Source organism: Erpetoichthys calabaricus, chromosome 8, assembly GCF_900747795.2.
Source record: "Erpetoichthys calabaricus chromosome 8, fErpCal1.3, whole genome shotgun sequence".
In the NCBI taxonomy this organism is placed as follows: Eukaryota; Metazoa; Chordata; class Cladistia; order Polypteriformes; family Polypteridae; genus Erpetoichthys; species Erpetoichthys calabaricus.
In genome coordinates, this window is record NC_041401.2 from 118,105,673 (window position 1) to 118,118,519 (window position 12,847).

A 12,847-nucleotide genomic window follows, 5' to 3' on the forward strand; every position below is an offset into this window, starting at 1 on the left:
ATTATTGTTGTAACAGTCGGGTTTATGGCATGAAGGCAGGATTTAAGTAGTGTGCTGGGGGTGGGGTCCAGTACACAAGTAGTCGGCTTTATTGTTGTACAAAGCAGGTTATTAACAAATGCAGATGTGACTGGTGAGAACTTAGAGAAGGAGCTGGATGGAGTGGGAAAACAGGGAGAGATATAAAAAGATGATGTATTTATGTTAGTTGAATTATTTAGATCTTTAATTTTGTTATGGAAAAAGTGGAGGAATTCCTCACAGACTTCAGTAGAAGAGGTAGTTGGGCCAGATGTGGATTCAAGTAGTTTATTAACTACAGAGAACAAAACCCTTGGGTTATCATGGCCACTTTCTATTATTCTGCCATAGTGGGTGTTCTTGGCAGCAGTTAGTGCTTCACTGTAAGCTCTTTGGTGGTCAGAGAAAGCCTGGATGTGCATGGTGAGGCCAGTCTTACGTGACATTCTATCAAGGCGTCGACCAGCTGCTTTCATAGATCGCAATTCTGAATTATACCAAGGAGCTGAACGTTTAAAGGAAACCTCCTTATGTTTTAAAGGAGCTGTTTTATCTAATGCTGAATGAAGGGCTGAGTTATAGTGGTCAACAAGACTATCTAGTGTTGATAGAATAGGTGCAGACAGTAAAAGATCGGAAATGGATCCAGAAAGGATAGAGGGACAGATATTTTTAAGGTTTCTATAAGAAATTTGGCATTTGATAGATAGATAGATAGATAGATAGATAGATAGATAGATAGATAGATAGATACTTTATTAATCCCAATGGGAAATTCACATTCTCCAGCAGCAGCATACTGATACAATAAATAATATTAAATTAAAGATTGATAATAATACAGGTGAAAAACAGACAATAACTTTGTATAATGTTAAATGTTAACGTTTACCCCCCCGGGTGGAATTGAAGAGTCGCATAGTTTGGGGGAGGAACGATCTCCTCAATCTGTCAGTGGAGCAGGACAGTGACAGCAGTCTGTCGCTGAAGCTGCTCTTCTATCTGGAGATGATACTATTTAGTGGATGCAATGGATTCTCCATAATTGATAGGAGCCTGCTGAGCGCCCTTCGCTCTGCCACAGATGTTAAACTGTCCAGCTCCATGCCAACAATAGAGCCTGCCTTCCTCACCAGTTTGTCCAGGCGTGAGGCGTCTTTCTTCTTAATGCTGCCTCCCCAGCACACCACCACGTAGAAGAGGACGCTCGCCACAACTGTCTGATAGAACATCTGCAGTATCTTATTGCAGATGTTGAAGGACGCCAGCCTTCTAAGGAAGTAAGAGGTAAGAGGAGGGAAAGGCAGTGAGACAGTGAAAAATACTGCTTTATGGTCAGAGAGTCCCAAATCAGTGCTGTAAATGTTGGCAACAGATAGTCCAGAAGTGCAGATCAGGTCCAGTATATGACCACCAGAGTGGGTGGGAAAATCAACATGTTGTTTCAAGTCAAAACAGTCCAGTAAGGATAGGAATTCATTTCTCAGTTTAGATGTAGTAATGTCAATATGGATGTTGAAATCACCAAGAAGGATAATTCTCTGAGAGTAAGAGCTTAGGTGGGTCATAAGTACAATCAGATCGGATAAGAAGGATGCATTGTATTTTGGGGGACGATAAAGAACAATGAGTGAGACAGGACCTGATTCCGTTATTAGTTTAAGAGCCAGGCCCTCAAAAGACAATGGACAGTCAATTGAGATTTGTTTGATGTTTAAGTCTGCTCTGACAATTACTGCAAAGTGAATCCGGGAGGTGTTGCCTCTGTGAGAGACGTAAATTCGTTTGGTTTTTGCCATGTCTCCGTTAAACACAGAATATCAAGTTTGGTGTCAGTGATGAGTTCTGACAGCACCAATGCTTTGCCATTTAGAGACCTCGAGTTAAACAGTGCAATATTAGATAATGAGGCTTCTTTTTGCACAGAGCTGTGAATAGGGTTTATTTCCACATAATGTAAATTTGGCACACTGACACTTCTATTTCCAGGGCCATGAGAAGGACGGCTTATTCCTGAGCAAATGCTGCCGGTGGACTTTTCATTCACAGCCCAGCCGTAGCAGCGACCTGACCCGCGATCTACATATTTCGGGTTCTGCAAAATACCGGCGTCTTTTAGGATGTTCCAGTCAGACCATTTGCTCTGGACAATCTGTTTAATAAGAATGACTTTGTCATGAGATTATTTTAGCATGATACTGGGCAACACTTATCTGAATAGCAGTGTAGAAGTAGCGTAGGTGAGCGGCGATAGCAAGCAGCAGAAAGCATAGCAGGAGGAGGTAGTAGGATTTGGAGGTTCCAATACACAGCCACAAACAGTAACGCTTGGTAATTTCAGGCGTGATCGCCCCGGAGCCATAAGCCAGGCTATTATGAACATCAGATCAGTTCCCAATCGTAGAGTACTGTAAGATGAAACGGGAGCAGATCAACATAGCGAATATAATCACGGAGACAGATCATCTCGAGGTCCTAGATCGCCAGGTACAAAGAAATGTTCGTAGGTCTCGTCCCGTGATCCACAGACTCAGCTGTTCCCAGTTAAAGTGGAGTCCATAAAATCTGTAAATATTAAGCCAAATCCATGCAATTCGAGTCAGCTGTATCCACGAACTATACGTACAATAAAAGAAATAAAACAAATGTCAATCGACAGGGAATTTACACGTATTCTTGAATGGCTACTTGTAAAAGTTAGTGCTTGTATTTTTGTTATTTGGTTTAATTCTCTCAGTGATGTTCATGTGGTACAACAAACTTGCCTCTCCCTCTTTGAGTTGATAGCATTTATCTCCTTTCTTTTCACAAAAGCTTCGCTGTGGCTGATGCCTGCTCAGAAGACCGCTATTAGACAAAACAGTTCTTACCTCTGCACCATTCAAGAATATGTGTAAATTCCCTGTCGATTGACATTCGAGCTTGAGTTTTTAACTCATTGACAGGCATATGTAAATCAAATGCTTTTTTTTTGGTTATATTCTTGAATAAACATGCATGTGTTTATTTGATATTTGGACTAAAGTCTTCACACATTATACACTTCTCATCATTATTAGTATAACATGGAAAAAGTTTCTGCTTTAGGTAAGTGTTCAGCATTTCTTACATTTCCTTTCATCCTACATTTACCCAGACCTTTGTAGACACGGAACACTCATGAAATGCATGTATTCCAAATAACAATATACTGTATTATTTACCCTATACAACTCCAGGCACATAACACGCAGATAAGGAGCCTTGGCTTGTGCTGGGAGAACTTTTTGCCCGAGTTGAGCTCCATGAAGGCGGGGGATGTTATAGCAGGCTGCTTGCTGCTTGTGCTGATCGACACATTTACAAAACAAGAGGTGCGAAGGGATTTAAGGTGGGATGGGATTAAGAGTTTTTTCGTAGGCTTCAGGAATTATAGTGTTAAGAAAACTAAGTTTTTAAATTGCTTTGCCCAAATAGAATATTAAGAATTTGGTGCATTAGTTAACTGGTCTAAATCTTCTACATGCCCACATATTCTTACTACATTTGTTGAAGATCTTTCACTTTCTTTTTGGTAAAACACATTTAAGTATTGTAAATTTGTTGTTAAATCTTGGAGATGTACTTAAACTCTTTAAAATGGCTTAAAGCCTCTTCTTAAGAAAAAAAAAAAACTTAATCCCGGTGATCTTTCAAATTATAGTCAAATTTCTAGTCATTCTTTTATCTGTAAAATTTTAGAGAAAGCTGCAGGCAAACAGCTACAGTATGCACAAAATCTATATTTAAAAAAAAACAAAACAAGTAATAGCTTTGATATTTTTCAGTCAGGTTTTAGTGAACACCATAATGCAGAAGACTTCTTTAGTTAAAGTATTCAATGATGTGCACTCCACTCCACTGACCACGGCTTATAGTATTACAGTAGATCTAAGTGCTGCATTGGATACTATAGGCCATGATAAAGTCTTTTGAGCAGATTGGAAAAACTTGCTGGTATAAATTGTCAGGCACTCAGCAGATTTAGATCTCAATCAGTTTGTACATATAAACACAATATTCTGAGATAACCAGTGTAAAATATGGCATCCCTGCGGGTGGAGTCCAGTGCTTGGTCCTTTACATTTCTTTTTAAATATGTTACAACTGGTGATATAATTTGCAAGTGTGATATTAGTTTCCTGCGGTGGGCTGGCGCTCTGCCTAGGGTTTGTTTTCTGCCTTGCGCCCTGTGTTGGCTGGGATTGGCTCCAGCAGACCCCCGTAACCCTGTAGTTAGGATATAGCGGATTGGATAATGGATGGATGGATGGATATTAGTTTCTGTTTCTATGTGGGTGATATTCAGTTTGTTTAGTACATTTAAGTTTTCTAAAATAGAAGCTTGCCTAGTAGACATTAGATTGCATGAAATTTTCTTTTGTTGAATTCAAGCCTTAATTTCTCGCAGGAGTTCCTCCATCCAGCTTTCCCTTGTTAATGACATGGCATCCTATGCTCTTCTGTATCTACTTGCTTCCCCTTCGTCATATTATTCGTAGCTTTGGACTGGGTTATCATTTTTATGCAGATGATACTCAGATCTAATTCAGTATTAAAGTGAAAGTTCATCAGGGCCTTCTCAACTCACAACTTGACTCAGTGAAACTAAAACCTGGATGGAATATAAATCTTTAAAATTAATCTGCAACAAAACCAAAGTTCTACTAATTGGCATTAAAGCTCAACTTAAGAAAATTAGCTCCTCTTCAATTCTTCTTAGTGATGATCTCATCAGACCTTTTTTTACTGCAAAGAATCTTGGTGTCATTTTTGATTCCTCCCTTTTTTCAACTCCACCCATATAAAGTACATTAAGACACTTTCTTACTTCTACCTCAGAACACATTTCCCATGTTTGCTCATTTCATATTCTTTTCTATTGCTTAGAAACTTATTTATGCTTTTATCACATCCCACATCCACAACTGTAACTCCTTACTGGCAGGTGGCCTTTCTAATCTCCTATCACAACTTCACTTGATTCAAAACTCTGCTTTGAGAGTCCTGACGAAGACTGTCAACAATGAGAATATCATAGCCATCCTGCTGCACCTTCACTTCTCTCTGTGTCTCACAGGATTGAATTTAGAATTATATTAGTAACCTACAAAGCTTTAAGTGGGCTTGCACCATACTACATCAGTGACCTCCTCTATCACTATGCTCCTATTCACCCATTAAGGTCCACTGATTCTGGCAATCTTGTTGAGCCAAACATTTACCTGCACTCTATGTTTGACAGGGCCTTCAACTCTATAGTGTCCTGTTTTTGCAACGACCTCCCAAAATTAGTTAGATCAGCTAACTTCATTCATTTTTTTAAACTCATTTGTTTAGGGAGGCATTAATCAGGCCTGACATGATGACCCTTCTTTCAGTTTACCCTCTCTATCCATCCAGGTGCTCAAGATTTGTGTTTGTATCACAAATTCTGTTATTTGTTCAAGAATTGTTTAGTATTATATTTTGTACTTTAGTCTGGATTATTGTGTTTTATTCTATTTTTGAATGTTTTGTATATGCTTTACATATCTTTATTTAATGAAGATCTTTATTGTATAAAGTGTTATACAGTGCATCTGGAAAGCATTCACAGCGCATAACTTTTTCACATTTTGTTATGTTACAGCCTTATTCCAAAATGGATTTAATTAATTTTTTTCCTCAGAATTCTACTCACAACACCCCATAATGACAACATGAAAAAAGTTTACTTGAGGTTTTTGCAAATTTATTAAAAATAAAAAAACTGAGAAAGCACATGTACATAAGTATTCACAGCCTTTGCTCAATACTTTGTCGATGCACCTTTGGCAACAATTACAGCCTCAAATCTTTTTGAATATGATGCCACAAGCTTGGCACACCTGTCCTTGGCCAGTTTCACCCATTCCTCTTTGCAGCACCTCTCAAGCTCCATCAGGTTGAATGGGAAGCGTCGGTGCACAGCCATTTTAAGATCTCTCCAGAGATGTTCAATTGGATTCAAGTCTGGGCTCTGTCTGGGCCACTCAAGGATATTCACAGAGTTGTCCTGAAGCCACTCCTTTGATATCTTGGCTGTGTGCTTAGGGTCGTTGTCCTGCTGAAAGATGAACCGTCACCCCAGTCTGAGGTCAAGAGCGCTCTGGAGCAGGTTTTCATCCAGGATGACTCTGTACATTGCTGCAATCATCTTTCCCTTTATCCTGACTAGTCTCCCAGTCCCTGTCACTGAAAAACATCCCACAGCATGATGCTGCCACCACCATGCTTCACTGTAGGGATGGTATTGGCCTGGTGATGAGCAGTGCCTGGTTTCCTCCAAACATGACGCCTGGCATTCACACCAAAAAGTTCAATCTTTGTCTCATCAAACCAGAGAATTTTCTGAGAGTCCTTCAGGTGCCTTTTGGCAAACTCCAGGCGGGCTGCCATGTGCCTTTTACTATGGAGTGGCTTCCGTCTGGCCACTCTACCATTCAGGCCTGATTGGTGGATTGCTGCAAAGATGGTTGTCCTTCTGGAAGTTTCTCCTCTCTCCACAGAGGACCTATGGAGCTCTGACAGAGTGACCATTGGGTTCTTGGTCACCTCCCTGACTAAGGCCCTTCTCCCCCGATCGCTCAGTTTAGATGGCCGGCCAGCTATAGGAAAAGTCCTGGTGGTTTCAAACTTCTTCCACTTATTGATGATGGAGGCCACTGTGCTCATTGGCACCTTCAAAGCAGCAGAAATGCTTCTGTAACCTTCCCCAGATTTGGGCCTCGAGACAATCCTGTCTTGGAGGTCTACAGACAATTCCTTTGACTTCATGCTTGGTTTGTGCTCTGACATGAACTGTCAACTGTGGGACCTTATATAGACAGGTGTGTGCCTTTCCAAATCATGTCTAATCAACTGAATTTACCACAGGTGCACTCCAATTAAGCTGCAGAAACATCTCAGGGATGATCAGGGGAAACAGGATGCACCTGAGCTCAATTTTGAGCTTCATGGCAAAGGCTGTGAATACTTATGTACATGTGCTTTCTCAATTTTTTTATTTTTAATAAATTTGCAAAAATCTCAAGTAGACTTTTTTCAAGTTGTCATTATGGGTGTTGTGTGTAGAATTCTGAGGAAAAAAATTAATTTAATCCATTTTGGAATAAGGCTGTAACATAACAAAATGTGGAAAAAGTGATGTGCTGTGAATACTTTCCGGATGCACTGTATATAAACCCTTGATACATATTTTTAGGAAGTCACTGCACACTGGAGAAATTCTGAAGGACTGAAAGAAGGCAAATATCATCCTATTATATAAAAAGGATGACAAGGCAGATCCAAGCAACTATAGGCCAGTATGCTTAACATGCATTACAGGAAAATTAATGGATGGAATTATTAAAGATAAGATTGAGCAACACCTGGCAAGGACAGGAGTTATTAGGAACAGTCAGCATGGGTTCAGAAGAGGGAGGCCGTGTTTTACTAACATGCTGGAATTCTATGAGGAGTCAACAAACGGATATAATCAAAGTGGAGCATATGATATTATTTATCTTGACATTCAGAAAGCATTTCATAAGGTGCCACATGAGAGGTTGAGCATCAAACTAAAAGAAGTGGAAGTTCAGGGTGATATTTGTAGATGGGTGCAGAATAGGCTCAGACACAGAACGCAGAGGGTGATGGTGCGAGGACCCTCATCAGAATTGACCTATGTTAAGAGTGGTATTCCACAGGCGTCAGTGCTAGGGCCAGTGCTATTTTTAATATATATAAATGATTTAGATAGGAATATAAGTAACAAGCTGGTTAAGATTGCAGATGGTACCAAGATAGGTGGATTAGTAGATAATTTGAAATCCATTACATCATTACAGAAGGACTTGGATAGCATACAGGCTTGGACAGATTTGTGGCAGATGAAAATTAATGTCAGTAAATGTAAATTATTACACATTAGAAGTAAAAATGTTACGTTTGAATACACAATGTGCGGTCAGAAAATTGAGAGTACACCTTATGAGAAGGTTTTAGGAGTCATCGTGAACTCTAAGCTATCAACTTCCTGACAGTGTTCAGAAGCCATTAAGAAGGCATACAGAATGTTAGGTTACATAGCACGATGTGTGGAGTACAAGTCCAATGAGGTTATGCTCAATGCACTGGTGAGGCCTCATTTAGAGTACCATGTGCAGTTTTGGTCTCCAGGCTACAAAAAGGACATAGCAGCAGTAAAAAATGTCCAGAGAAGAGCAACTAGGCTGATTCCAGGGCTGAATTATGAGGAAAGATTAAAAGAGCTGAGGCTATACAGTTTATACAAAAGAAGATTAAGAGGTCTACCTACTTAGCTCTCCACCGTTTATAATCCTTTGTATGTCATCTCATACACTGTATTAATCCTCAAGGGGAAATTGTCTTTTTACGAAACTGTTTGTGGTCAGAGCGTAGTCATCCTTTTAAGTGCTCTACTTTACAGACCGCTAAGAACTGTTCAATCTAGAGAAACTAGCTTACTAAATATCCACTGCTAGTTAATTTCTTATGTCTCGTCTGCTCCTATAGCCATTTGTGCCTGATCAGCACCTTAACGCTAGCCTCCTGCCTACGTAGCACTGAGCCCTACTCTTTGCCACTTTGAAGTCTGCTACTGTCCTTTTTTCCCACTAAGCAATCATAGTTTCTGTTACTCACTATTATGGAGGTTATTTACTTACAGAGATTCAGTGTCAACTGCTTACTGCCCTGCCTTGCCAAGACTAGTTTTAATACAAACAACAAGTACAGGTACAAATAACAAGTAACTTTTTCAAATGCTCCCCTAAACAACTGCTTTTGCTCCTGTGCGGGTGACAAAAAGCAAAAAAAAAAGCTTTAAAAATTCCTCTGCAGCCCTTTAGCTGCAACCAAAACACAAAAGTTTTTAGGAGCAAAATGTATTTTTTAACCTCCTTAGTGTTGCATTTTATTCCAAAACAACATGTAAAAAGTGTTGCATTTTTTTTGGCATGTAAAATTACATTTTTATTAAATCTCAGAATTATAATACTGATACAAATAATAATAGAAATGGTGAATAAAAATAATAATATGAAATGAACAATAATAACAAAAACAATAATAACAGTAATAATATTAATAATTATGCCAAAGCAGTATATAATCTCAAAATGAGTCCTTTTTGTTGTAAATCTTAAAGCACAGTGAAAGAAACAATCCGCCGTCACAGTCGGGACAATAATACTGTGTTTCTTTTCAGATTTTCTTTCCAGATTTATCAGTTTTTGAACAGCACACTGCACAGGTATGAGTTGGATTCTGTTTTTTTTTTCTGTTGGAGGTATATAATCAATAAAATGTCTACCAATAACATCCTCTGGATTGATCCACGATGTGCTGGGTCAACAGCGTCTCTTTAGCAGTAGTGAGGACGGTGTGGCAGTGATTTGTTCAACAAGCTGGCATGTAAAGTTTGCATGAGATGCAGTTTCACCAGCTTTTTGTTTGTATAAGATGAATGCATTCCAAATGCACTATTCCACCACATGACAAAGTATCTTTTTGTAGTATTTTTTTTGTTGCCTCCACATAATGGGAAAGAAAGTCAATTCTTGATCTGCACGATCTACGCCGCCTATTGTGCTATTGTAGTCGACCACAGCACAAGGCTTCATAACTTGTTTCTTGTCTTTTGCCTGTGCAGTGACCGTAGCTGCATTATGTACAGTGCTAAGAAGACAAATATCTTTCTTGTCTTTCAATTTCAGCGCAAGCACTTTTCCCTTTTGCCAAGCTACTAGTGTGCCTAGCTGTAATTTAGCTCTGACAAAGTCTTCAGGCATACCACAACAGTTGGTACACACTGTTCCATATGCATCAGTCTTTCTTTGTAACAAGATGTGATATAGCTATGGCGAAGTATAAAAATCGTCCATAGTTACATAGTAACCTTGATCCAGCAGAGCATCTATCAAAGTTAGCACCGACAACATAGCAACGCCGTACTGATTGTATTTTGGATCAAACATTGTCCCTTTCCCTGTTTACAGAACCAAATTCCAAATGTATCCCATTTTAGATTCACAAAACTCGTAAAACTTTATGCCAAATCTTGCTCTTTTTGATGCGATGTACTGTGTCTGCCCTTATAAGCCACGAGACTTTCATCGATGCTTACATCATGGTCCGGAATGTAAACGCTCCAAAATTTTGCAATAATGGCCTGGTATATCTCCCAAATATTATTCAGTTTGGGTGCTGGATGGATATTCTCAGCAAAGTCTTCATTGTTGGTAAAGTGCAGCTATTTCATAATTAGTGAAAACCTTGAACTCAGACATAATTTGTCCAAAGAAGGCAGCACTGCCAGCACTTATACAGCCCCAAGCGATTCTCAGTTTTAACACTTATGCAAGAAACATCTGTGCAGTTGCCCGATTGACACTTGGAACTAGCACTTTTAACATGGTTTTCGCAGCCCGAGTAATGCCCAGGTCTAACGCTAAGGAGGTTAATTAACTGTCACACTACGGAACACAAAACTATCAGCTGCTTCTCCTTCGCTTGCAAAGATAACGTCAGCACATCTGTATGTCTTAGGTCAGCATGTCAGTACGTCTCCAGAAATCGTCATCCTGTCCTCTTCAAAAACCATCACTCTGCCTCACTGTGATCATGTGGCCAGACCTCATGATACCAAAGTCATCTTGTATCCTTTTAAATGTTGGGGGAGTTATGATTAGCAGTTTTTATTAATTTGTTTTGTAACCTTTCCTGGATAGATTTTCAATAAGGATGCATCTAAATAATGAACTTCAGGAATTCTAAATATTGTATCATTTTTTTTCATTTTGTGGTGCAGTGTAATTTTTGTTTTTAAAGAGAGCAATCAGTTTTGGAGTGATCATAATGGTTGTTGAAATAGTGCCTATCCCAGAACAACTTGGGAATGTATGATATGTGTTGTCACCTGAAAGAATGTATAAACAATGATGCTTACATTCTTTTTGTACCTGAGTATTGGATATAAACAGTATTGGTGCACAGCTGTAATCCTTGTTAAATGATTTCCCGGTATTTGAATTGTTTTCTTTCTTTCTTTTAACCATTGATTTTTGCCTGGAGTTTTACACTTGACAACAAAAGTGCTTGCATTCTTTGGTTACAAGTCCAGCACAAACACCAGACTGTGGATATAAATTAAATACAGTGTTTGAATCAGTGCTTTTGATGATGGTCAGCAAAAAAAAAGGAAAAAGCAGGTTCAAACAAACGGTAGGACCAAGCAGTTATGAAAAATGACACTGACACGTTTTCCTGGAATATGTGTACTCTGTCTTTAATACTGAATTTATGAGTACTACCTGACCTGAGAATCTGTGAAATGTCAATCATAGCCTGAGACAGCCTTTAGCGACATAAAAAAACTAAACAAACAAAAAAAAAAAAAACAGTGGGGCAGGTTACACACTTGAATAAAAACCATATATTTTTCACATCTGCAATAATAAAATCATCAGCTATCCCAAAATATATTGATACGTGTCTAGTTCTTTAATTAGCATATCTCTTTTATTTATCTATTTTAATTATTGGTGAAAATACAGTGAAGGTGTGACAATATTTGTCTGCATCAGAACATGAAATGTAAAGTTGGAGTCTGACAATGTTTCATGGGTAGTAGAAAAATGCTTTGCAGCCAAAATGAGATGCTCAAAGTTTAGTGTGCTGTCAACAATAATTCCAAGGTTAGTGGATAAGATTGATGGGGTAATTTTGCAGAAGCAGAGCTGCTATGTTAAGAAGTGAAGCTTTTTGAGAGGAGCAATAATTTTTTCTTATGCCAACTAGATTGCTAATGTTGTAAAAGCTAGAAAGACTCATGACAGGAAACAAAGCAGTGGCTGTAACAATAAAATCATTAACAAATGTAAATATTATTTCAAACTGAAGTAAGCAGACTGCAGGGTCAGGAAACCACTTGCCAAGTGAAAAATCAGAATTCAAAATAAGCTTCCACTTAACAGCATGAATGGTTGTGTTTCAGCAGCAAACATCACAAGAATTTATCATGCAGTTGGTGATGAACATTGGGGATAGATGCCTGAGACAGAGTTCCATCCGCAGCAGTGCTTTTTTCATATTTTTTTTATCAATTTATTCTATCAGTCACACCTATACAGAACTGTATGTACTAAGCATAACATCACATCCTGCTGTTCCCTGGAAAGAAGGCTGTAATGTAGAACAGTTATACAGAGATAACGGCTGTAAGTGTAAGTGAAGGATGACATAATGGATAAATAACTTGTATGCTTACTTGTTTCTATGTATAAATGTAACTTGTATTCTTACATAACTTTATATAATGTTTATCACTTACAGAATACTCAAGAAAAATTAAATAAAAATCCTAATTACAACAAACTTACTAATGCTACGTGATATATAAAATTAATGAAATTTATGGAATTTTTTTCCAGACAAATTGATATCACTCAATATCAAAAAAAGTTTCAAAGAAACTAACGAGCTTTTGGGAGGACCATTCTGAGGAACACTGGTAGAGGACAATTTATTTAATATGTTTCATGTAAAAATATACTTCATACTGTTACATTTTAGCCATTTTTCTGGCTGAAATGTTTTTTTCTGTTTTTCAACTTTTTTGTTGTTTTTCTTATATTATTTTGTAAATGATGGTGTTAATTCTGGTTTTGGTTTGTTGATCTTATTAATTTATTATTGTTTAGTTTGCTGCATTTTGGTGTTTATGACGGTTTTCTGTAATCTGCCCTGTCTCACATATGTTGAGCCTAAGAAGGTGGAGTCA